This window comes from Macaca fascicularis, chromosome 7 (assembly GCF_037993035.2).
Source record: "Macaca fascicularis isolate 582-1 chromosome 7, T2T-MFA8v1.1".
Classification (NCBI taxonomy): Eukaryota; Metazoa; Chordata; class Mammalia; order Primates; family Cercopithecidae; genus Macaca; species Macaca fascicularis.
In genome coordinates this window covers 136,546,674-136,572,901 of record NC_088381.1, presented here as the reverse complement: position 1 = coordinate 136,572,901, position 26,228 = coordinate 136,546,674, and the positions used below count along the sequence as shown (strand labels likewise).

At 46.7% G+C, this 26,228-nt stretch overlaps 1 protein-coding gene across 3 annotated transcripts in view; it reads right to left on the bottom strand.

The window, feature by feature from the left end:
• RAD51B (RAD51 paralog B) overlaps nt 1–26,228 on the bottom strand; it is an 850,300-nt gene that overhangs the window by 3,036 nt on the left and 821,036 nt on the right. The window lies entirely within an intron of this gene.

Sequence of the window (26,228 nt, the reverse complement as noted above, 5' to 3'; positions counted from 1 at the left end):
TAGGTTTCAGTTGCTCTGGTGTTAAAATTGGGATTGTGTCCCCTTCCCTCTAGGCTCCTGACAAAAAAAAGTGAGATGACATAAGCTTAAGGCACGGTGGGAATTCTTTTTTTCAATGTCAATAGTTTGTGGGGTACGAGTGGTTTTTGGTTACATGGAGAAGTTCTTCAGTGGTGATTTCTGGGATTTTGGTGCTCCCATCACCCAAGCAGTGTACATGGTGCCCAAGATGTAGTCTTTTATCCCTCACCCCCCTCCCAATCTGCTCCACTTCCCAGTCCCCAAAGTCCACTGTATCATTCATATGCATGGCATGTATGCATTCTTGACAATTAGAGAAGTATGCAGTGATCCCTTCTAATGCTGCTTCATGCAAAGTGCTGGCTCACACTTTCTACAGAGGAGAGAGGCTGAGAACTACAAAGCCTACTGATGAACAGGAGGGAGGTTATTTATACAGTGGCCCAGGGCACCATATTACATGGGTGTTTGGGAGGCTGGTTTTGCTTCCAAGTTTGCCCACTCCCTGGTCATCTTCCAGGCAGGTCTTAGAATCATAACTTTGATCACATTCCTTCCCTACCCAGGAAACTCTCTTGTCAAAGCCAGACAAAAGGCACCTGCCTGCTCCATCTTGCCTGCCTTTTCTTCTGTAACTAAATCATCTTATGCCCTAACTCTCCATCTTAGCAAAGTGAACACTGGATGCAGTTTAGCCACTTGCCCAACGTTTTCATGGTACGTTGCTTGGAGGCCCTCACTCCTCCTTCACCTTCCTATTCCTCTTCCTCCTCCTCTCTGTTACATCTTGTTCATTTGTCATTTCTTATAAGATCCTACTTCAGCTTCACCCCTCTCTGACTCTCCACTGAGTAGGAACACCTCAAGTAGACACTCCAAACCCTCTGATAAACCCTAGCAACTATCTTTTTTCAGTCTCCACAATTCAAAAATCGAATAATGCCCTAAGTAAAGGCAGTTGACTTGACTTCTCCAGAAGGTAAAGTGAGACCCACCCAGGGAACAAACTGGACAGAGATTACACAGTAAATCCATGACAGACAGAAATAAAAACCCTGCATCCTGATTCTAGTTTGCCTGGAGTTTAAAAAGAGGTTCTTTAGCTTGAATATCCCAGAATAGCCTCTCCCAGGCTGACCCGCTGTGAAGTGATGTGTTGCAAGGGTTGTTTTTTTGCCTTGGCTTAACTCTTAAAAAAACACCCCAAACTCCCAAAATCAGCCTAAAAAAAAGCCATTTCTCACAATGTCATCCAGTTGCCAAGTTTAAACTTAGTATATTACATTATGAACGCCTCCAGGCCTCACTCTCAGCTTACTGCGACGCTCAGGTATCTGAACTGAGTTCAGAAATCACAGTTTATTGAAGGAAACAGATCATTAAGTCACTCCACTGGACTGAAGCTGTTGACGTTGTTTATTTGGAGAAGCTGAGCACTGACTAATGTTCTCTTGATTTACGTGGATCAGGACTAACTGGAGCTATTTAACAAAGGGTGTGGCCATCAGATAGCATGGGACGCATCTGGACTAACGGGAAGAGGAACGGGACAGTGGTGTGCTGAAGCTTGCATTGGCTTGTGAAAGCTGATTGGTAAATTTTCAGGAATTTTGCAAGCTGGTTTTTAAATGCAGCCATTGTTAAAAATTAAATGATACAAATATATAATTAATTATATTTTTAAAAGATAATAAATACTTCCAACAGATCAGATCCTAATTTTTTTAAACTACACTTTACTGTCATCTATGTGCTTGAGTTATGTCTATTACACATATGGTGGGAAGACTATAGCGTGGTATACTTTCTTGTTCATTTGTCATTTCTTATAAGATCCTACTTCAACTTCACCCCTCTCTGACTCTCCACTCTCTTCCCAGTTCCACAGTTAGTAACATCACATTGGTAGCTTGAAATTGGCCGTGGTGACAATATTTACACCACAGAAATTGGCACACTCTATACTCAGGGCTTGAGTTATTGTTGTGTTGATTATCTCGACTTAAGGCAGTGATAGAGAAAATGTTAATACGGTACGATTAGATGTAAAAGTGTGCCGTGTCTGTAGCAGTGACGTTGTGAATCATAATATATTGAGGTAATATTTTTCTAGTTTTTGAAAACTACTACCTGATTCAGCAAAAAAGTGGCTCATATGGAAAAAAAGCAGCGAAGTTCTGAAATGCGTCTTCATTGTTTCACTTTTATCTTACTTATTATTGTAGATATAATTATTAACCAACATTCACATCAGATTCGCAATTGGAAAGCCAGCTGTTAAACACTTACCAGCTCACTACTGGAAAGAAGTATATATGGACTACTCCCTTGGGATTCCAGAAGAAAGAACGTTATAGAACACCTACAACTTGGCAATCAGGGGCCTGAGGTACAGCTGAAGTACAGCTGTGGAACAGGAGATGCTAATTCCTGGGAAGAGAGCAACACAGATTTTACAGTCAGCAGCCAGAGGCTACCCTCAGAACAGGAATGTGAAAAATAAACCAGATATGCTAAACTGAAATCTACCACTGGACACCAACAAGGTTAAATGGTAGAAAAGCCATAATCACTTCTAAATTCAAGGGTAGGATTAATACTATATTTTCACAGTACCTGAAAGTTCTGTGGCCTTTCCTAGACACCAGTTCATGTGATTAACAGAACAGAACTGAGGTTGAGGGGAAAGTTAGGTATCAGCATTGGGCCCATTTTACAGATGGGAAACTGAGGCAGTGGAAGGTAAAATAGTTTGCCCAAGGTTACTTTTTCTGCATAAATGGCTACCCTGGGACTAGATGTGGACAGAACTACCACAGACTTGGGGGTCAGACATACTTTGGTTAAAAACTCAACCTTGACATTTATGTAACATTGGTAACGTTACTTTACCTTTTTAAGCCTTGGGTTTTTTGTTTGTTTGTTTAAACTTACAAAATGGGGATGATAAAGCCTAGATTCCAAGTTTGCAGTGAGGGTTAGTTTAAGATGATGATAGATGCAAAGGACCTGATGATTGGGAAGTCTTTGCACCTCCTATCGTGTACTTATATTACTTACATTTGATTTTGAAATACAATATAAAACTCTTTTGGCTAACGTATTTACTTTTCTAATTATATTTGTTGGGTTTAGGTAAATTACTCTGCATGGCCTTAGGCCAAACCAGTTTGAGAGGGTGGGGGCAGGGGCAGGGAGGAGGGAGAAGGGAAGATGTGAGTCAGAAGAGGAAATCTGGTTATGATCCTGTGAAAGTGGAGGTGGACCTGGAGCATTTGGGCAGGGGAAATAATTAAAATTTTGTAAAGGGCTCCTTCACTCACTGATAATTGGAGATAATCTTTATACACTATCGTGTTCAACAAGGCCATTTCATGCAACAGAAGCTGGAGCTCCAGATGGACTGCCTCTGCCTAGACTTAGGGCTCCACATCACCACCAGCAGAAATGAGAAGGCTTGGAGACCTCTGTGCCCCCACACCCTCACAGCCTCACCAGCACTCTCTGCCTTGGGACAAAACCCAACCCCACGAAAAGCTGAAGCCTCAGGTCATCCCTCAGCTGCCAGGGCAGGGAGGCAGCCACTCCCCTACTTCCCAGAGTGCTCACTCCTCCTTCTGGATGGGCCTTTCTTCTTAGAGCTTGTCAGCACTAGGCAAACTATTAATTCACTAGACTGTAATCTCTGTGAGGGCAGGGGGTTTTATTTCATGTGGGACACAGAACAGTGCTAGAGACACAGAAGGCTCTCAATAAATAGTGGCTCAAAGACGAGTGTAAATGAGTCATCTTCATCTTTTGTTTTCTCTTTCAAATAACAATCCATTCTTTGATCAAGCTCAACAGGTTCAGATTTGGCTCAGGGCTCACAAGGGTAAATCGAGGAGGTAAGGGTGTTGTTGAAGGTTTGAGGGGTGCTTGCAAAAACAGGCATCTCTGAGGATGGGCCATGGACCAGCCGACATGGACTGAATGAGGCAATGGAGCTCAGTGGTTAAGAATGTGGTGGTTCAAATCCAGGCCCCACCATTTATTAGCTATGTAACCTTGGGCAAGTTATTTTTATCTCTCTCAGTCTCATTTTCCTTATCTGTAAAATGTGGATAAAAATATCCACCTCTTAAAGTTGTAGTGCAGGTTAACGAGATAAAGCATGGCGAGTGCTTAGCACAGAGCCTGGCGTGGGAAAAGCAGCCAATATTCATGGCACTGTGGAGGTGGAGGTGGAGGTGGAGGTGGAGCATTTGGGCAGGGGGACGAATACAGCCGGAAGAGCTGGGAAAAAGGCCAGTCTGCAGATGTCCTCTATGTACTCAGATGGCATCTTATCAGCCTGCAATGGGGCCCTGCAAAGAGGCCTACCCAAGGTACTACCCTACAGCAGTAACACCTACCCAAGAGGACCTGGCTGTGGCATGGGGACTGACACCATCATGGCCCTAGCTAGATCCAGAAGCCACTGGAATGATGTCAGTGCCTTACTCTACGGATGGTGTCTTCCCTTGGGCAAAATAACCACAAACACACCTCAACACGTAAGACAGTATATACAGGGCAGGACACCCATGCTGAAGCCATGCCCAAGAATAAAGGACACAAGGATTCACAAGATACCCTGAGTTGAGAACTACAAGGTTTAGAACCAAGGAGGAGCAAAAGGGCAAAAGGGTGAGGTGGTGTAATTTTTCTTCCAGGGAGATAGTTGTGGTTTCATTACAGGAGATGAGTTTTCAGGGGGCATGGAAAGGAGAAGGGCTTGGAAGAGAAGAGACACTACATACCGGAGGGAGCATGTATGAAAATGTTATGCCCACTGTGAAGAGGCTGGGGCCGGAGCAGCAGTGCAATTGCAGGGTGCACAAGGATTCTCTCCCACCTCCAAGCAGAGCCCAAATGCATCCATCACTGGGCAAATGAATACCCTGCCCTGGATACTGATGGGGTCCTCTGAACTTGTTCCCCAGGGTGAGCCTGATTTAGGCTCAAGAAGTCCCCATTCTGCTTGATATTGTAAATGGCATAGGCACCCAAACAGCATGGTATATGGGAAGACAGACCTGGAATAAGGGCTAGAAGGCTTGATTTGAGGTTCCAGAAATCATTTTCCAGCTTTAATTTTGAGCTTCAGTTTCCTCATCTGTGACAGGGAGGAGCATAGCGGGCTCCCCTCACAGGCCCCTCGTGATGAACCTCTGGGGTCTTTGCCTGTGGGAGCTCCACGCTTTGTGCTTCCAAGGACCAGTCACTTCAGCAGGCCCCTCAGAGCACAGCTTCTCTGGTTAATCCTGACCTCACGCTGGCCCTGCCTGCAAGTGGAGACACAGACCCTGGCTGCTGGGCGGGGACGCCCGTCATCCAGTCAGTGCAGCTCAGGCACTAAGCGCATGAATGGACGCTTGCAAAACACACTGGGCTCTTTGCTTGAAAGCCACCAGAGCGAGACAAAGGATGCCTTCCCTGGCTGGATTCCTAGCAGGGGGCTCGCCACAACTGCCTCCTCCAGAAAAAAGTCTGTGCAGGTGTAGACATGTACACCTTCCTGAATGTTGGCTCTGCCCCACCTAGTGTGCAGTGCAGATGCAAATTCCACTCTCTCGCAGCTACCTCTTGCAACTGCAGGCATGTCACGTAGCTCTAACTCCCCGGCTTCAGTTTCCAGAGTTACAAAGCAGGAGCCACAGACACTCTAAACTCCCTGCCTTCTAGCAAATCTCCTAAAAGCTATTAAGGATTGTTTCTGATTCTGTGGGACCTCTGTGGATCAGCTTGCATTCCCAAACCAAATGCAGCCACTTGCCTTGGTCTAGCTTGTTTGGTGTCCCCAACTATGGCTTACTATGAGGGTCTACAGCCAGCTTGCTGTGGTGGGGTTCTACCTTCCATGTACCAGCTAAGTGACCCAGGACAAGTCAGTTTAACCTCTCTGTGCCTAGGTTTCCTCATCTCTAAAGTGGGATCATAGTTGCACTTACCTCATAGGCTGTAACATATGCCGTATGAACTCATGCTTTTGAGTCGAGTTAATTATATGAGTTAACACAAGTGTATGAGCTCATACTATACACGTAAAATGCTTAAACCAGTGCCTGCACATAGTAAGAATCATTATAAGTGAAACAATAGTAATAATGATAGTAGGTATTATTATTCATTTTCCACCCCAATTATCATTCTAGTTCCATTTTTCTGACTTTCTCACCACAGTCTTAAGGCCTGGCCCTGTCTGCCCTAGGTTGACTACTACCATGAGCACTCCAAGACTCAGAAGCAGGGGATGGAAGAGAGGCTGAATGAAGCAGGTGGAAACAGAGGGTTGAGAAGAGGATGTGGCTGGGCTGGAGGAGCAGGGAGAAGATAAAGACCATTAGAAATAGGATGAGAGAACAATGCCCGGGCTAACCCTCTTGGAGCTCTGAAGGCCCAAGGCCCAAGGCAAAGGCACAGTGTCTGTGGAATTGTCCCCAACTCTGGAGTCCCCCAGGATCTACCTTAATCTGACGTGTATAATGTGTGTATCACACTGGAATCGAATGAATTAAACTTGAAAGAGAGTTTATTCCTCAAGGCAGGTGGGAACTCCATCGAATGGAATTGAACAGCATTAGAAAGTGAGGGTATTGGCTATATTTCTTCTCCTTTGGCTTCGAATGGAAGGTTGAGAAGAACTCTAGCCTCTTCAACCCCAGGCCTTCTCTTAGCACTCTGCGTTACTGTACTGGGGGCCGTAAAGGAATCAGGCATATCCTAGATGCCTAAGCAAGCTGTGAGAATAAGAGGGCTGTCTCACGCCCATTTGCCTGGACACTGAGTCACTTCCCTCTGTCATTCCTAAACCATCCTGTGGTACCATGTTGGATCTGTGCCACAGAAGTTCAGGAGACTTGGATTCTCCTCAAACTATGTCTCAGAAAAGCAGGGCCCTAACCCAGATTGTTTTAGACCCCTCCCCAATTCCCTCTGTTTGTTACTGACACACTAGTCCCTGAGATATGATCCCAAGAAAGGGAGGCAGGAAAGGCCATGCTTGTTTGCCTGCTACGTTTGTCCTCTCTCTCCTCTGCTTCTCCTCCTGGCTGGGCAGAGCTGTCTACTTTCCCTTCCTGTCTGAGGGGAAATTTTATTAGGCTATCGACTGTCTTTTCTGAACTATGGCTTATGGTAAAGTCCCATTATCAGACCACCTGACTTGGCACTTTAAAGGAAGATTTTAAAATTTAGAAATCTTTCCACAAAGCCTCTAGCAACTCAAGAGAGTTAGCATGGACCCCCAAGGCTGAGCAGTGGCTCATCATCCAGGTAGTGTCGCCTTCCACAGGGAGAAGTGGGTCTGCGGCTGGGAAACCATAGCATGGGATGCCCTACAAGGGAAAGAGGGAACAGTGGTTTAAGATGCTCATTGGTGATACCCCTGGCCTACTTATGGAACATATACCCCATTACACACATACTCCTGTGTAATGGGGCTTCCCATTTTATACTTAGGGGTGTATATTTAAATAAGTGAGGGGGGCATACAGCAAATGAAAGTACTCATTTCTGAATGCTGAGAATATGCATGATTTTCACTTTTTCTTTTGCTCATACACATTTTCTGACTTTCTACAACTAATATATTACCTTAGGATAGAAATTAAAAAATAAAATTCATAACATTATGTTATGTAAAATTTTAATTAAAATATACAAATATATATTCATTAAGTATATCTAAAAAGACTTCTATATACCTTTTCATTTATATATGATATGATACATAATGTAACATATAATATGTATGATACATTAGAATACAGGTGACTGACTATTCATAGAAAAATTCTGAAGGAACACAATAAAATATCAGGTCTTCTAGTTGTGTTTTTCTGTATTTATTTTTGTAATTAGGAGGAAAAAAGTGTGTATATGTATGTACATATGTAAATGTGTGCATATATGTGTATATAGCATGTGTATGCATGTGCACACATGTGTACATGTACATATGTATATGTGTGTATGTCTATGTGCATGTACAGTACATGTGCATATGTATATGTGTGTGTACCGTATCATGTATAAGCGTGTATAGTATGTGTATGCATGTATATATATGTATGTGTGCATATACCTGTGTACAGTATGTGTATGTTTGTGTATTGGTGTGGGGAAGTATATATGTGTGCACACAGTATGTGTACATGTACATATGTGTGTGGATGTATAGATATATGTGTGTACAGCATGTGTATGTGTGTGCATGTATAGATGTGTGTTACAGTATGTGTGTGCACATATATTATGTGTGAATACAGTACGTGTGTGTATGTGTGTGCATGTATATATGTGTGCATACAATATATGTATATGTGCATGTATGTGTGTACATGTATATATGTGTGTATGTGTGTGTACAGTATGTGTATGTGTGTGCATGTATACATGTGTGTGCATGTATACATATGTGTGTTCACAGTATGTGCACGTGTGTATGTGTGTGCATGTACATATGTGTAAGTACAGTATGTGTATGTGTGCATGTGTATGCACATATATATTTGTGTGTACTGTGTGTATGTGTGTGCGTGTATATGTATGGGTACAATATGTGTGTGTATGTGTGTGCATGTATATATGTGTGTACATGCATGTCTTACGTGTATGTGTTTTACTATTTATGCTTCCTTTGGTGAAGACAAACACTTCCAAGTTATTTTCAGATCATGATTCTTGTTTGTTTTCCTGGTACAGATTAGCTATCTGCTTTTCTCAGCATGAAAACAGGTACAACTTTTTTCCTGTGTTGATAACTTCTAAATGTTGGACTTGGGCCTAAAGTGACTACAGGATTTTGTGCATGTTTAAGTTTGACCAGGTCTGGCTAGTGCATGAAACCAGTCAGCACGGTTGAATGAATGATGGATGAACATCTAGAGTTGTTTACAAACAGCAAAAAACGCACCTAGTAGAGAATGTTCTGGACTTAATTCCCATGCACGAGGTACTGTGTTCTGTGGTTGCTGCCTGTCTTCAGGGGATGTACTGCAGACTAATCGGGAGCACGATTCACAGGGCAAAGCAAGAGAAAGGTAATGTCTGTAACACCCTCCGAAGGGACACCGTGAAGCTGCATCCTGGATGTCCAGGTCCCGGGGGAGATGAGCGCGATGATCTCATGGTTATTTTCCATCTCTGATGATCAATGGGATTTCCCTGATGCTTGTGTACTGTTTGCAATTTGTTCTTTGGCTAGCACTTTCTAGGTTGCTTTGAAGACAAACACTGATTTCCCCATTTTATTCTGGGCTATATAAATAGCAACGTTTTAGGTTCCCACCCTTTGTTTATAGATTTGCCTCAGGAATTGTTATCCAATATAAAAATGGACCTAAGAGAAAGAAAGTTCTTAAATAGGTGGACCTAGACAATCCAGAACCTCTGGCCAAAATAGGTTCATCTATAAATAAGGCCTCACTCTTCCAACCCCCAGCCCCTTTGCCATTGGAGTTCTCTGACGGCAGAAAGGCCCTTGTCTCTGCCTAGAATTTTGAAATTCTCTGATGGAAGTTTTGGTGTAATGGCAAATGTCATTTTAAGGCCTCAGAATGTTTTCCACTCATTACAAATCACCCTTCCATGAAGCAGTTCTTAAATCCTTCCCTAGCACTAGTAAGGATTGAGAAACAATAGAGGTTTCATGCTTTTGTCCAAATTGCATGGAAAGTTCCAGGGGTTACAGGAGGGAAGGATGGGGAGGAGAACAAAAACAGAACGTCTGGGTCTCAGGATATCCAGCTTAAAATATTAGCCTCTGGGACTCACAGCTTCAAACATGTCACTGAGTCTATAAATACCATTCTCATCACCTGGAGTTGTAAAGCGAACATTGTTTAGCTTCTCTGGCTTTGCATTTACAGTCTTGTTTGCCTGCTGGACACTGTCCACCCAACACCACCTTCCATGGGTCTCTGTGGGATTCTAGGACTATCAGGGGACTGTCTGGAAAGGAAAACCCATTATACCACTGACCCCAAGAAGGGAGCACCTGGAACCACTCTCGCAGTTTTGCTGAACATTTCCATAGTTCTTCCTGGTTATGCATCTTTTTGATCACTTACATTTTTTTTATTTTGGATAACCAATCAAAGCCATCAGTATTTCCTAAGGCCCTACAGTGTTCAGAGCACTGTGGAGGCATCCTTGGGGCATATAATGAGTTCCGAGACAAGGTTAGGGGACACACAGATTCATTAAAGCCAACACATCTGAAACAGAACATATAAGGTGGTTTTCAATAATTAAACTGTCTATGGTAGGCAAAAAATGCAGTGAGCACAGGAGAGGGAATGCCAACTCCAGGCTCCCCAGAGGTTTGTCGGGGTGGGGTGTTGGGGGAGAGAGCAGAGTTGAAGCTGGACCACTAAGAAGATGGGCACAGTCTAGACAGATATTTCAACAAAGGGAATGGAATAAGCAAGGACAAAGAGCAGGGATGGAGGAGGATACGGGGTGGGTTTGTATATCTGGCCAAGGTGAATTCACATTGGGGGAGGCCATGGTAGAGCAGACTTGAGAGGTGGTAGGATAGGGTTACTTTATGGAGGGCTTTGAAAGCTTCTTTTTCACTGTAAGTTCCTGTGCAATATTTTCCAAAAAAAAGACATTGCCAGCAATGGCTTGTCCAAAAATCTGACACTTGCCTTGGACTTCCTCCTCCTATCTCCTTTCTCAACTGGCCCACCTAGTGTAAGTCTCAAAACACACGGACCAACCCAGGATGGATGGTTTGCCCAGTTATCATGGGTGCCCTTTGGACAGTTCAAACTGGCTTTCCCTTGGCAGGCAGTTTCATTTTGCCAACAGAGCTGGACTGGAAAGAGACTAGATCAACCGTTTGGGCTATATCTCCCCAGGCTACCATCTTGGGAGGGAGGCAACAGCAGACACCAGGAGCTGGCTGGCATCAAGGTGCAATCTGGTAGTCACAGAAGAGATTCTTATCCTTGCAGGGTCTGTGAGCCCACAAACAGCTGCTTGGCTTGGCTTGCCTTGGCTAGTAGCATTTCCAGCAGAGATGAGCAGGAGATGGATGGGTGATTGAGAGCTGGCAGTGATAAGAAAGAAACGGTCTTCAGTACTGAAATGAGATATTTGTGTCTCTATCTTCAAATGCACAAGTTCTGGCCTTCGACCACTTTGCTGGCAAACTTAAGTTTTTCCATTGTTGCCTGAAGCGCTCCAGTGGAAGACGAGGGTGGATGGACCTGCCAGGGCTGCTCTCCACGTGAGAGGAGGATTTAAAGTAGCAAGTGGCCAGGAGGGCAAGGGCTGTGCAATGAGACAGAGGATGTGAGGGGTCAGGATGTGAAGGAAAAGCCATTGCTCGGCATGGCTGGGGACTGGGGGCTCCCAGGGATGGGAACTGTGGCAGCAGTTCTGGGTTTTTTCCACATCTGTCACCCTGGCCTAGTGCCGTCTCCTCTCCATGAGACCAAGAAGCAAATGTAAGGGAGGAAGGACTTTTCAACAGAAATGCCCATAAAGAAAGACAGTCCCACCAACTGAGCTGCAGTGGGGGTAGAGGTGGGGGTGGGGGGAGTGGGGGCACTTGCCACTCTTCCCTGACTCCTAACCATGACTTTCTCACTCAAAAACTGTCCATCTGTCCACTGCTCCGCCAAACCCTGGAGCCCCATGCTGATTTCCTTTGGAAGAACCCCAGCTCCCAGGGCGACCTCAGCAACAGCAGGGCCCACGGATGGTTCCAATCCCAAACTTCCCGTCACAAGAAGGGTCGGCCTGGTCTATGGAAGTTACAATAACATAGTGGCCGTTTATGAGCAAGAGCCCTCAATAAAGTCATCGGGACGGTTCTCTCGGCAGCGTGTCTAATCTTCTCTGGCTGCCATTCTGGGCGCTTGGCTCCTGATCTATTTTGGTCTCTCTCTTCTTTGACTCATTCTGGGACTTCCGTGCCATAAATCTGAGCCCCCCCACCAGGGCCTGGTCCCACCAGCAGGCAGACAATTCAGAATTAGCTGCAGTCATGGTTGTCCAAACTGACAGGCAGGGAAACTGAGGCACAGCAGGTCGCAGGTCCTTGTCTCATCTCCCACAGTGACCCGGCAGTACAGCTGCCAGCAAGGCCCAGGGTTCTGGCTGGGACTTCAGCTCTGGAGTTGTTACAGAAGGCCAGGGGCCATGTGAAATGTTACAAAGCTCTTACTGGGCCCCACATGGTTACAAATCCCAGGGCTCTGCTACAAATGGGATTGTGATGGGAATGCAGTGGGGGTGGGGAGTGTGTGTGTGTGTGTGTGTGTGTTTAAGTGGCGGGTTTGCTAGTGTGTTTGAAAGCCTTCCATGCCTGGAATTTGACAAGCATGGAATAAAGACCAGAAAACCCAAAATAATGGGGGCGAGAGAACAAAGAGTCTTCCCAAAGCCATGGTTCAAGCTGTGGGCAAATGTCTTCCTGTTTCTCATCCAAAAGTCCCTGCCCCTAGGCCCAAGGGGCTGGCTGGGCTGGTTTGGCCAGTCCAAGGCCATTCTGCAGCCTCAGGCCTCTCTAGATGCGGCCTACGTGCTCTGGAGAGGGAAGCAGGGGAGGCAGGGAGGCAGTCAGGGCTTTAGACACTTTCTAGGTGCCTCAGGGGGCCTACATATTTCCTATGTAAAGTTCAGTCTGTTTGCAATTAGACTTCTCTTCTTTGCTTATTTCCGGAGAGATTATAAATAGTGAAATCAGCTTAATTTGGCTCTCTCTGAGATCAACAGGCCACTGTTTCCAACAGTCTGAAAACACCAAGCAGTCCCACCCACATTCACGGGTCATGCCACGTGGCAGGCCAGTAGGCTCTCCATGATGAAAGAACTTTAAGTTGCATGAGTTTTCAACAGATAAGACTCTTTCTGAGCTCTAGCAAAGATATCTTCTTTTCAACTTCAACTAAAATAGAAAGAATCCAGCACTGTTTAGGTCTTAAAATCCTCTTTCTTTCCATAATGAGCTCAAAGCTGTAAAAGGTCTTTCGGGAAAACCCATCTTGGTTCAATTACTTTACCAGTTTTAGCCTTTTCTTGGGGATTTGGGCACAGAGAAGATCCTGAGCTGCTTCAGACATGCAGATGCTGCCCCTGACCTACCTTCAGCACAGCAGGTGTCTGAGGTCATTTCACCAGAGACTGGGAGAGATGTCACTGGTCAGCATGCCTGGGCGTGCAGGAGAACAGCCTGCCATCTGTGAGATGACTTGGGGGGCAGAGGGGAACCATGGATCATAATCCCTTTATGCTCTACCTTAGTCAGAATGGGAATGGCTACTGCTGTAGTGACAAATAGATCCCCACGTCTCAATGGTTATGCCACCTGAAATGTGGCTTCAAGATTGCTGTCATCAGGGACAGAGCTGGAGGGCAGCTGCGATGCTTTTAAGGGTTAGCCTTGAAAGTGGCTGACATGACTCTGTCCACATCCCTTTGGCCAGGATCTAGTCATATGGCCTCCACCTAACTGTAGGGGAGGCCCGGAAGTGGAGTGGAACATGTGGTTTTCGAAGAGCAGGTATCATCCGGGGCTTTGACCTGGCGTCATCAGCCACAGGCCCTGAAGCCTAATGAAGGTCCTCAGACAAAACGCTCATGAGGCTGTGGACAGAGTGGTGCTGAGGACAGGACTTGCTGATTTGCCAGCCCACCATCCCCTCCTGGCACAGATGCCACCAGGAATGTGGCTGCTTTGAGGAAGTATCCTGGAGGGTGACCCCAGGCTTGATGTCAAGATGGAGCCTTTAGCAGGTAACTGGGGAGAAGAAAAATGAGTACCTGGGTTATTCATGGAAGCAGATCTCTCCCAGACCCTCAGCAGGCAGGGGTGAGGCCCTTTCGTGGACAGCACAAGGATTGGTAATCACTTGTTTCCCAGCAGACCCAGGCCAGGGAAATGCTTCTTTACATCTGCCTCAGATGAGGATCTCCCACAGGCCTCACAATGGGGAAAATGCTTTCTCCTGCTGGAGTTACCTTACTTAAGGCTGGTCTGCCTTCAGTTAGGACTGTGGATACATTCTCAGCTTTTGGGGGTCCATGGGCCAGGGTGTAAGTGTTTTTCTGGCATGGTAGCTGGGAGGAGAATTCCGCAAACAGTGAAAAGTAAACCAAAGGAGATATACTAAATAAGAGCTGACTTACATACTTTAACCACAACAGAAATAGTAAAGCATTCTGTCCAGACTGAATTGAGCAATCATCATTAATTTTCTTCCATCTGGGAACTAACAGAGCTTTGTCAAGGGTTCATTATTTGCAGTGTCTACCTTTGTATTGGCCTGGGAATCCAAAGCTGAACCCTCACTAGTATACGGAGGAGCATGGGGGAATATTGGCTCGAACTGGATGTAATGGTTAATTTTATATGTCAACTTAACTAGGCTATGGTGCCCAGCTACTTGGTCAAATACTAGTCTAGATGTTTCTGTGAAGGTATTTTTTTAGATATGATTTACACTTAAGTCAACATTTACAATCAGCTGACTTTCAGTGAAGCAGAGAAACTGCCAAAATAGGTGTGGACTTCATTAATCAGTTGAAGACCTTAAGAGCAAAGGCTGAGGTTTCCTGAAGAAGATGGAATTCTGCCTCCAGACTGCAACAGAAATTCTGCCTCAGTTTCAGAAATTCTGCCTGAATTTCCAGCCTTTGGACTCAAGGCTGAAGCATCAACTCTTACTTGCTCTCCAGTCCACCTGACTTCCTGCAAAATTTCAGATTTGCTGCCTCCTTCCACCCCCATCACATGCGTCAATTCCCTTAAATCCATCTATCTCATCTATAGCTGCATCTCTCTAGATTCATCTACCTTAGTCAGAATGGGAAAGGTTACGCTGCTGTGGCAAATAAACCCCTGCATCTCGGTGGTTATGCCATTTGAAACACGTGACTTCAAGATTGCTGTCATCATGGAAGAGAGAGCTGGAAGGTTGCTGAGTTGCTTTAAAAGGCCAACCCTGAAAGAGGCAGACATCACTTTTGTCCACATCTACATATGTATCTAATCTATCTATATAGAGAGAGATCCTATTGGTTCTATTTCTCTGGAGAACTTTTATAATACAATGGGGGAAAAGCAGATTAAATTAGAGAAAGTAATTTGATGACGAGTAAATATTTTTATTATTTCATAGGAAAAGGGAGTAAATAATAGGGAAACAGAAATTGTGATGATATAAATAAGGGAGTTTCACTATAGCAGTAATACTTATTACTATGTTAAGCATATCAAGTGAGGTGTAACAAAAACTAAACTCAATAGAAATGGTCTGGTTGTTTAATAATTTCATTTCCAAAGATGTGATGTTTGCTGATGGAATTTCCTGCCTGGGGTTCACCCTCTTCTTGTCTGAGGACCTCCTGGTACTGCTCTCCTCACATTTAAGTATGTGATATGCCTCTGTCTGTGTCCCTGAGCAATAGACTGTGCTTGCAAAGTACAGATCTATTGCTGGCCCTGTCTCCTTTCTCTTAGTTCCATTTACACTTTTGAATGTATTTTTAAACAACAGCTGTAATCTAGGGATCTTTGGTTGCCAGGGACAGAAAATCATCTCAAACTGCTTTAGCAAAGGGGAAATCCAATGGCCCATGCAACAAAAAGATCCAGAATTAGGGCCAGCATCAGATATAAATTGATTCAGGGATAAAATAATGTGTTATCAGGACTTGGTTACTCTCCATCTCTCAGCTCTACTCTCTGCTATGCTGGCTTCAGAGTCAGGTTTCATGTGACAGAAAAATCTCTCAGCTCTACTCTCTGCTATGCTGGCTTCAGAGTTAGGTTTCATGTGACAGAAAAATGACAGCAATTCCAGCTCTATATCTCTCAGATTTCAGATTCAAGGGGGAAAGAGTGAGTCCTCTTCCCAGAAGTCCTAAGGAAGACCTTAAGGTAGCTCATTGGCTCTGATTGATCAGACGTCCATTCCTAAACCAATCACTATGCCCAAGAGAATCTAATGCTCTGATTGGCTTAGGCCTGGGTCCTATGCTTCACCCTGAGTTGGGGGCAAAGTTGGCTGCACTGAAATCTCATGGACTGAGAGCAGGGCATAGTGTGGGATTCCCCAAGATGAAACAGGGGCATGAGTACCAGAAGAGAGTGGATGGATGCTGATGGAGTAAGGTCACTTAAATAAGAAAGCTTAAACATTCATAATCTATCCATTTGTGGAAAAGCACCTCTAGGGGCAGTACCAATGTGAAGTTTTCATCATTCTTTTGGCTGCCTCAGGATCCCTTTCCATATGTGTTTGGTATAATCACCACTGCCAGGGCCATACAGTCCTATTAGTAAAGCATTCTTCCCTTGAGTTCTTCTCCCGATACCAGCTCTAATACCAGTGTCTTCCCTCCAGAGCCTAATTACAGACACAGTTTGGGATGGGTTGGGGGAAGTATATTTCTGACAAAGCGATGTTTCCACTTCACACATATGACTAATAGGGAACTTGGCCAGGAATAACTTTTTATACAGTTTTGGAAACCCTGGCCTAGACCATAAATCATGGGATGAAGCTTGATCCCTGTCTTTTAAGTTAAAACTCAATATCCTGCCTGAAGGGCAGAGCAACAGAGGATCCTGAGATAGAGTACCCAATAGCGTCATCCCACTGGGATAGCCCCCAGGCCTGTGAGGAGGTCACCTTCCCATGGCATTGCCCTCTGGGGCAAGGCAGAAAGCCTGAGCTTGGCCCCTTACTCCATTCTCCTTGCTGCCTTGCCAACAAAAGCCTTAAAAGTCATGGAAACATCTCTGGTTTTCTAACTCAAGAGATTCCAGCAACAGAGGTCAAAGAGTCACATGGGAGTATGTGGAAGGGCAGATATATCTGGGCAGGAAGATGCTTATCCTTGGTGCATTATGTGAGTAGGGGGAAAAAGGGGCTGAAAGGACGGAAACAACATGGCAGGGCTTAGGGCTCTCAGGAGAGAGAAATAGGAGTGGGGGACACTGGGAGAAGAGGCTGAGAAGAGGAGTTTGTCTCGCTGGTTGAGAATCCGGGCATTTTTGTCATGGATTTCCATTAGGAGTCACATCCAGAAAACTGCCAAGCTTCTGGCCCAGGAGATGGAGGATAAGACGGCACAAGATGGCCCAGAGGATGAGTGGACACATTGATAGTTGAGTGGTAAAGGCTCAGGAGTAAGGGTTGGGGTTGGAGCAGCAAATAAGCACATATGAACCCAATGTGATCAAACGCTAGCATGACAGAGCAGGTGGGAGATTCACTGGCAGCAAATAGATATCCCGGAGTGATGAAGGAGGGAACTGTGCTCTCTTTTCCAACATGGAGAGCTGTATTCCTCCATCTTGGCAGAACTTCCAGCTTTCACAGGGCCCAGATCTTTGGGGAACCTTGTTTTGCCCTATATCAGCTAAAAATAGTCGGGTGAAATGCGACTGACCAGAGAACCTTTAACCTCTTTCAGATTTAGCTTTTGGACAAAGTTAAGAGACTCTCTTCTGAGCCTTATTTTGGTAAGAACATCATTGCAGGCGGGGGTGGATGTGGTGGGGAGAAACTCTGTAAGGGCAGGCTAAAAGGTGCCACATTTTCTTAGTTTAAATCAGTAGGAATCATCCTTGGTGGCTGGGGGACTTTAAGATTGTGTAGAAAAGAGATAGGGGAAAAGTGTCAGAAAGAATGTAACTACAACCTCCTAGAGTAGTCTTTGCTAAAAAATTATCTTGAAAATAAGTGATAGAATTGACTGCGTCTCTAGCTAATAAAATAACAGCAACAACAATGCTTAGTTTTTCTTACTCCTGTAGGGTTTAGGCACATTACCTGAGGTCCAAATTCCCTGGTGGCCATAAACAGGAAAACCTTAAAGCTTATTGCTAGTGTATTCTAGCACCAAAGTAATACCTTCAATAGTTAGAGTCTGTCTTAATAATAATCTAGAATAACACATTTATCAAGTGCTTATAATGCACCTGATGCCAACTTTAATGTTTCACAAATATAATCTCATAAAATCCTGACAATGAACTTGTGAGAAGGGACTACTGTTCCCATTTTACAGAGGAGAAAGCAGAGGCTCAGAGAAGTTCAATAACTATAGCTGGAAAGCAGTGGAAATCAAATTCAATCCTGGTCACTTAGACCACAAATTGTGTGCCTTTAACTCTTATGCCATTCTCATCAACACCTACACTCCCTCCCACATCTAGCACTGTTAGGCCTAAGTCTTTAGGAAATGACTCAAAATATGAGTGTATTGGTCAGCATTCTGGCAGGAGACAGAAGGCACACTCAAATGGGGTAATTGAGCAGAATTTAGAAATGTGACTACTTACAAGTTACGGGTAAAGCTAAAGGAAGCTAACAAGGCAAGGTGAAGCCCTCCGGGGCTAGCAGGGGTGGGGAGCCTGAAGGGTAAAGGGAGAGAAGTGAAAGAGAAAGTATCTGGAGGAGACAGCCACCCATCAGGGGCTATGGCCTTAGGCAGAGGGGCAATGGAGAGACACAGCCAAGCAAGGACCCATTACAGTAGAATCAGGAGGATAAATAAATATCCTGACCTTGTCCCACCCTTCTCTCTCTCTCTCTCTCTTTCATTCTTTCTCTGTCTCTCTCTATCTCTCTGTTTTTGAGATGGAGTCTCTCTCTGTCATCCAGGCTGGAGCACAGTGGCTTGATCTTAACTCACTGCAACCTCAACCCCGCTGGGTTCAAGCAACTCTCCTGCCTCAGCCTCCCAAGTAGCTGGGATTACAGGTGCGCACCACCATGCCTAGCTATTTTTTTGTATTTTTAGTAGAGTTTCACTATGTTGGCCAGGCTGGTCTCAAACTCCTGACCTCAGGTGATCCACCCACCTTGGCCTCCCAAAGTACTGGGATTACAGGTGTGAGCCACTGTGCCCGGCTCCACCCTCCTGTCTCTTGCTGGTGCCTCCCACTGGCAGAACCCAACTGAAGCCAGAGGGCAAGTGTGCCCAGTAATGCAGTCCACAAGGCCAGCCTCCTGGGGCACAGAGCAGTGGGGGAGGAGGATGGGGTGGCTGTGGAGGGGCAAATGGAGATGCCCAGCATAATGAGTTAACACGTCCAGCTGTCTGAAGGCTTCTGCTTTGGACTCAGGGTTAAATGCTTTCATCTACAGGGAAAGGGATGGCTTATGAAGGCTTAGGAAAGAAAGTGATGCTCGTTAGGAATCAGCATGGATTCACCAAGAAAAAAGATGACCTACTCATTGTACTTTTTTGGAGGAAGGAGACGGGATTCCTAAGTTGGTAGTGCATGGCATTGTGGTAGGCAGCAGAGCAGACACCTCATGGCTCTCTTGAAAACAAGGAGGGCTGGAGACAGTGTCACTGGGACAGCTGGGGATGTGCTGAGTGACTGGCCCTAAAGCTGCTAACAAACAGATGGACGTCAGCCTGATGGGTGGTTCCATCCGTGTCCCAGAATCTCCCATGGCCCTTCCATTTCAACAGTTCTATTAGAGACTAGGAATAACTCTCAGAGGCAGCTCACATCTTGGATAACAGAATTAGAATCTCCTAAGATCCCAACAGTTTGGATTCATGGTGGCTGAATGTAACAAGATAAAATATAATAGGATTAATGTACATCTGGAACCTGGGGCTAAACAAATGGAATTTTAGCCTGGGATGGGGCAGATGTGAAAGACTCAGGGGTGTGTGTTGACTGTAAAGTTGACATGAGTCAACCTCAACAATTACCAAGAAAATTGGTGTCATCTTAGGTAACATTAACTGAAGAAGAGTGTTGAGGATGAGGGAGGTATTTCTCCTGCTGGCCTCTTTACTGGTCTGTCCCACTTGGAATGCCACTGCACTGCTTTTAAAGGAGAAGCAAAATGCAATGGATTGCATTTGCTGACAACCATGGGAAGGGGGAGGGGACTGAGAGTGTGTCACATGAGAATGTGTGAAGGAAAAGTAGAAGAGATAAATAAGAGAGCTGGCAAATAAAAGACAGGTCCTCAAGTGTCTGGAAGGTAGTCATGTTGAAGAGCATTGTTGGTGGAGGAAAGAAAGAGAGTGCAAAGACCACTGGGTGATGGCTGACCAGGCCAGCCTAGAGCGAAACCTGCTGGCAGTCACAGTGAGATGTGAGGTGGTAAGTTGGCTTCCCCTAGAGATGTTCGCACACAGGGCTGTTGGAGGAGAGACTACCTGGCATGAAACGGAGGGCGTGTTGTCTCAAAGGATCTCTGTTGAATTCGAATGCCTGGGCACATGAGTATATTTGTATGCCATGCTCCCTTCATGCTAACACTTCCTTGGGCATACCGACCCATGATGGAGTGCACCCATTCATAGTCTTCAAACTTTGGAGCATCCAGCATTCTCCTTTAAGTGACCTTTGGGAATCTATGGAGATGCAGATTTCGCCAGCATCATGGAAGGAGCCAGGGCTTTGGGGTCTGGCAGATCTGGGTTTGAATTTCCCCTGGGCCACTTCTGGCTGTAAGATCTCAGAGAAGACATATTTGGCATCATCAGCCCCTGGTGCAGACCCCGGGCAGGCACCAGGGATTCCAGTGCACGTAGCAACAGACATGGGTCCTATCCTCAGGAGGCTTACTGCTCTGGTCTGTCTCCTGTTCTGTAAAGCAGGAATAATTTCTACTGTCCTGCATTGTGTTTGTGGAATATGTGGGAATCTCAGAGTTGGTTCCCTTTCCATTCCTTTCCTTGCAAGGAGCACAAAACTATAGTCATTCACAGGAAACCACAGACACTCAGAAACCCTCATGGGCCCTTGTGTGAAATCCGTCCCCCTCTTTCCTTTCAAAAAGGTTACTGAACACCAGGCCTGCCTGTCACTGCTTCCTAAATGGCTGGCCTCCCTCTGTGGCTGCAGCTCCGCTCAGGCCACCCATTCACTGACTTTCCCCTGAAGGCTCTAAGGGACTTTCTCCTGGAGACGCTATACACAATGTGGTGAGATGTTGATGGCAGATGTGGGACGGCCACTCTTTCTTAGCAAGCAGGACTCCCTCATTTCAGTGGTCCTGGGTCTTGATCCTGCAGAGTTCTCAATGTTTGGGCTGAGTGAAGTCTAGTTTCAGAATTCACTTAGCCAGAAACAAGTGGATTTTCCTACCCATCTTTCAAGGTTCAGCCCAAACACTGCACCCTCTGGAAGCATTGCCTAGTTTCTCCCCTTCCTCTAAACATTCTGTGCCGCATAACCAAGGACCATCAAGGATTGGTCTCATTTCCTGTGTGCTCCCACTTTACAGAACAGGAGACAGATCAGAACAGCAGCTCCCTGAGGGCAGGAGCAGTGTCTGTTGCCGCATGCTCTGGAATCCCGTGCCTGCCCAGGCTCTGCACCAGGAGCTGATTCTGTCTCCTAACTACAGTGTAAATCCTCAAGGGCAAGACCAGGTCCTCTGATTCTCTGAATCCATCAGAATGTTTAGCTCCATTTTGGGAAGATAGTAGATGCCCAATAAAAGCTTGCTATTGGATTCTTATCCAAGCTTCTCACAAATCCCTTTTTAAAGTCAAGAGCAGAAAGAGTAAGTAAGAATTTTATTCATTCAACCAGCATATTTTGCAAAAATCTCAAATCCGTGATTCACAAACTAAAAGCTATTCAGCAGCACGTCTCACGTGGCCAGCCCAGTATTATTCTGTTTTTGCTTTTAATTAGTGCAAATATTTTTAAAAACAGGATACTTTATACAGAACTCTGGATTTCTAGGCTGTCTTAAATACCCAGCCAAAACTGAGTGGTGGTGCCCCCTTTAGATGGGCCAGCCTTCTTCAAGTCAGGGCAGTGCTCACTCCTGTGAGTTACTGCCAGCCCCCATCAGCATTTGAGTTCGTAATCCAAGGCTTATTTGTTTAAAAGCTACTGACATCAATAGGAATCTCACAGAACGGTGAACTCAGACACCTGATTTCCCTGGTTTATTTCTTGACCCACTGTAGGATGTGCCAACCCCCTCCAGCTCAATATTCTTTCTTCCCCCAGTGCAACCAAATCCTAATGCCCATTGCAGGTGTCTGCATCTCCTGTCCGTCCTGCTGATGGCTCTGTTGGCAGCAGGCTGAGCGTTCTTGTCCCAGAACTTTTGGGGAGTGCTAAGGTGGGCAGGTGTGTTCCCTGGCAGGGCAGGGCTCCAGATTGGGCCCATAGGGCCCCAGCAGCTGCTGTCCATGTGTCACTTCCCAGGCAGAAGGAGGGCGTCTGGGGAGACCACCCACTCAAGGGCTGGGCTGCCTCTCCAGAATCTCCTTTCAAAGACACCCTGGGAAGCGACCCTCGACTTGCCCCGTGCAGTGTCCGGAGGCTACCCAGGCTCTCAGGGCAGTCGGGACCCTCCCAAGGTCCTGTTTCCTGCCCTCTGCAGGCCCAGATTTCAAAGCTGTCAATTCACTCCTCCTTTCCTTCTTACCCGCCTCCCGCCCTCTTCTCCTCCCCAACATTCTTTGCTTCTTGTTTATATTGCAGAAAACATCTGCGAGAGTAAATGACTGAGATGAAAGATCTTGGCAAAGGGCTATTTTTCTTTGCTTGGCTTACAGGGGGACAGATGAAGACTTTAGCTTCATCCTCGCCTTCCCCAGCGTGACTCCCTCCCCCAGCTTCCAGAGAGGAGAGAAATGGGATCTGAATGAAGACAGACCAGAAGGTGGCCCAGCCGGCCCCAAGGCCTCAAGTCCCCAGGCAGGGGAGATTGTTTTTCCTGTGGAACAGGCTGGCCTGGAGGAAAAGGCTCCATGGCTGGAGAGGAGGGGGCTTAGATCAGCAAGCTTCTGCAGCTGCTTCTGCAGGGCTTTCCCTGCTGGCTCTGCACAGCCTTTCCCCCAGCGCTGTCCACTCTCTGCCCTCCCTCCAGGCCACACAGTCACCCCTGCCAGAAGTAGACCTTTTGGCATATGATGAAGGAGAGACCATCCCGCCAGTGTTTCCTCTCTCCCTCCCTCCCCTCTCTCCTGAGCGGTTGTGATGTCCAGGCAGTGACATCCTGGGCTGCACAGCCTCTCTCCTACTCCAGGGAGCTTTGTGGCTTTAGACAAGTTAATAACTTCTTGGGTCCTCAGTTTCTTCCTTTGTAAATTGGGGATAAAGATACCTGCTTCACAGAGTTGTAGTGAAGATGAAATGAAATGATGTAACAGTGCATGCTCTACACAAAACCAGGCACTTAATAAATGGTGATGATAATGGTGTTGATGATCAGGAGGAGGATGAGGATGAGGGTGATCCGGTGGGGTGTGGGGTGGGAGGCAGGGAGAACCCTGAGGCAGAGTCTCTAGGTGACTTTCTCTAGGTGACTGAACCTCCATGTTTCCCTCCATGGATGGAGTGGAGTTCATTCCGTCCTCTTCCTTGTAGAGGGATTGTGAAGTAGGGCTGAATGATTACACTTGGTGCAGATGAGATGAAGAGGTGATGGGGAAACCAAGCTTCACTATCCTTGGCACTATGAGGACCATATTCCTCTGTGACTCTTAACTGACCTGGCACTTGCCAGCTCTCCTGCCTGGCCATTGTCACCAGGGGGCAGGGGCCAGTAGCCCTCATCATCTGGATAAGCCCCTGGTGCCATGCACCATGAGGACAGGTCTGTCAGTGCTGCCCAGGGCTGAGTGTCCTGGGCCCCAGATTCTCGGTCTGGGAAGCCCCCGCTGACATGGCACCGGTAGCACCAAGGTTTCCAGGGTGGCTGGCTCAGAGGCTCCCGCAGAGCAAGGCCAGGGATGTGGCTGTCCTCAGAGAGCAGCTAGGGAGCTGTCCCCACCCCATCTCTCCTGCCAACCCAGCCCAGGGCCTCCCTCTTTTTCATGGTCCCTGGTGCTCCTGTTGGAGTTGTGCAGTGGCCATGTACTTCCTGGCAAGGGCAGGGCCAGATCTTAGGAAGACCTCAGTGCCCAGACCAAGGCAAGGCAGCTGTCACTCAGGCAAATAATGAGCAGATTCTCACTAGGTGGGACAGGTAAGTCCTGATTCAGGTGTAAGAGGAAGAAAGTCAGCTCATGGGCAGCAGCTTAGGAGGTAAACGGCTGGCGGCTGAGCTCCAGGGCAGGAGATGTCCTCTTAGCCTGTCTTTGTCCAGCCTGGGTCCACCAGGCTCACCAAATGAATCTAGGGATGTCTGTTTATGAAGCATGAAGCTGATGAGCACAGAGCAGAAGGTCCAAGCCTGACAACCTGTCCCGGCACTTCTGGACCTGCTCCGTCAAATCCTCCACACACTAAGGAGAAACAACCTTTTCCTGCCTGCAGGCTTCCTTCAGTACATGCATAGGAAGAAAACGCCTGGATCAGTCTAGCCCTCCTAAACACAGATGCCTGAAGCCCCTGGACTGATCTCTGCAGGGGCCAAGGCAGCAGTCCTAATAGATGAACTATTAGCTCCTATGAGCTGGACCCTGGGGCTTGGCCCCCCACCAGGCCCACTTAGTATATTATTCAGCTCTACATTTAATGATGGGGAGGCTGGTGCGGTGGCTCACACCTGTAATCCCAGCACTTTGGGAAGCCAAGGTGGGAGGATTGCTTGAAGCCAGGAGGTCGAGACCAGTCTGGGCAATATAGCGAGATTCTTTCTATTTTAGTTGAAGTTGAAAAGAAGGTATCTTTGCTAGAGTTCAGAAAGAGTCTTATCTGTTGAAAACTCATGCAACTTAAAGTTCTTTCCTCATGGAGAGCCTACTGGCCTGCCACGTGGCATGACCCGTGAATGTGGGTGGGACTGCTTGGTGTTTTCAGACTGTTGGAAACAGTGGCCTGTTGATCTCAGAGAGAGCCAAATTAAGCTGATTTCACTATTTATAATCTCTCCGGAAATAAGCAAAGAAGAGAAGTCTAATTAAATGATGGGGAAACTGAGTCTCAAGAGATCAAGCAGCATGCCCCAGCCACGGACTGCTACGTTTCAGCTGCAGCGTCAGGATTTGAACCTGGATCTGTGTGGCTCCAAAGCCTCAGCATTCCCCCGACTGCTAGACCTACAATGTCCAATATGGATATCACTAGCCACATGTGGCTATTTAAACTTAGGTAAAGGTTCTGTTTCTCAGTCACACCAGCTCCATCTCAGTGCTCAATAGTCACATGTGGCTAGTGGCTATCCTATTGGACAGTGCAACTCTAGAACATTCCGTCTTTGTAGAAAGTTCTATGTAGAAAGTCAAAGGCAGCACTATGACTAGGTTGTACGGAGGCTCTTTCCTGTTTTAACCAGGCTGCTTAAATCCTTTTATTCAGCTGTGAATTCATCTAGTCTCTGACATACACCCTGTGCCCTCTCCCTGTCTATCCTCAAAGAGAGGGTGGTAGTTCTTGATCCCGCATAGTGAATGGGAACAGTGGGGAGCAGGGGGGACAAGGGACCCACGGGGGCTGGGAGCCAGGAGCTCAGCCCGGTCCTCCCTGCCATGCTGCACCTTCCTTGCTGTGTCTGTGCAGAATTGGGGCCTGGCTGGTCCTCTCAGGGGTGGGGGGCCTTGGGGCCTAACTCAATCACCCGCCCAGGCAGTCCCAAAGGTCACACTGCCGGCCTGCGGTCGCCTTTTCAGTTACCCGACCCGCTAAATAGGACCCTGAGAGCGAGCTCTGGGCCACAGCGCAGGAGAAAGGGGCTCTGTGTGGTCGTCCCGGAGCTGCTCTGCACCCCGCACAGAGGCCAGCTCTGTGTAGCACTGCCCAGAGAGGCCGGGAGGGGCGGCAAGCTCTGGTAGCACACAGCAGCCTCCCTGTTCTGACACCGGCTCCTGCATGTTGGGCCTCAGTCCTCAGTGACCCCATCGAGAAAAAGGGGAGAAGAATCTGAGAGCTGGACAAAATTTTTATATTTTGGGGTTCTGGGCAGAAATCTTGGAGCTTCTCAGCTGCCCTAGGATGTAGGCAGGTACCTATAGTCATCTCTGCGGGTGGGCTGAGATGACCAGGCTCAAAGAGGGCCCTGCCCCAGACTGCCCAGCTAGATGGCCGCAGAGGAGGCTGCCTGCTGCCAGGCAAGCAGGGTCCGGGCTTTTCAAAGTCACTGACAGTGCTCAAATCTGGTTTTGCCCAGTCCGAGCTCCTTGTACCTGGTGCTGTCAGTGCCTGCCATTCCTCTGGGTTCTCCTGGCTCCTGGAGGACAGGGACTGTGTTCTGCTCCTTGCTAAAAACCAGCACCTGGACCATGCCTGCTCTTAGAAGGCCCTCAGCAGACATCAGATGGATGGATGAATGGCT